This window comes from Calidris pugnax, unplaced genomic scaffold (assembly GCF_001431845.1).
Source record: "Calidris pugnax isolate Ruff unplaced genomic scaffold, ASM143184v1 scaffold81, whole genome shotgun sequence".
Lineage (NCBI taxonomy): Eukaryota > Metazoa > Chordata > Aves > Charadriiformes > Scolopacidae > Calidris > Calidris pugnax.
The window spans coordinates 11,195,125-11,195,800 of NW_015090880.1; positions in this window are offsets into that span (position 1 = coordinate 11,195,125).

Consider the following 676-nt stretch of genomic DNA (forward strand, 5'->3'; position numbering starts at 1 on the left):
CAGACCCCCTCCTGCCGCCCCGGCAGGGCAGAGCCCGCCTGCCCCGTGCTGCTCAGAGCACGAAAGGGGAGGCTGCACCCCCAGGGCTAAGCCGAGTGAAGTTTACACCTAATTTATACAGTATACAGACACCCACCTGCGGGGTGACAAGTTCCATCCCAACACGCTCACAGCCAGACAGTGTGAGAAAGTTACTCTTTGTTTCAATATTTTAAAAGTCTCCCCTAGGTTGAACAAACACCTGATTTTTCAATTGTGAATTAGAGAAACCTGTAACAGTCCTAAAAAAAGGAAGAAGACTGTGCATCTGAAAAGACAGGGGAGACAGACTCACAGCATTATGTTATCCAAGAGAAAGGAGAAGTTCCACTGCAGCACCAGGGATGACAACTGTCGTATATTAGCTAACCTACTATGGTTATAACTGAATATAAAATTAGATAAATAAAAACACGCCCGATATTACAGTAAACAAGTGAGAAAGAAGCTGGCAATCGTATGGAATTGAACAGACAGCGCACCGTGTCTGGGCTGGCTCCGCTGCCGCGCTCGGCGGGGAAGGACACCCTGCACCGGCCGGGGTCCCCACCCAACACCCAACCACCACCTCCCTGCAGCACCCCCCTGCTCCTCAGCCCGGCGGCCCCCCCCCGCAGCACCACCTTACTTTAATCAG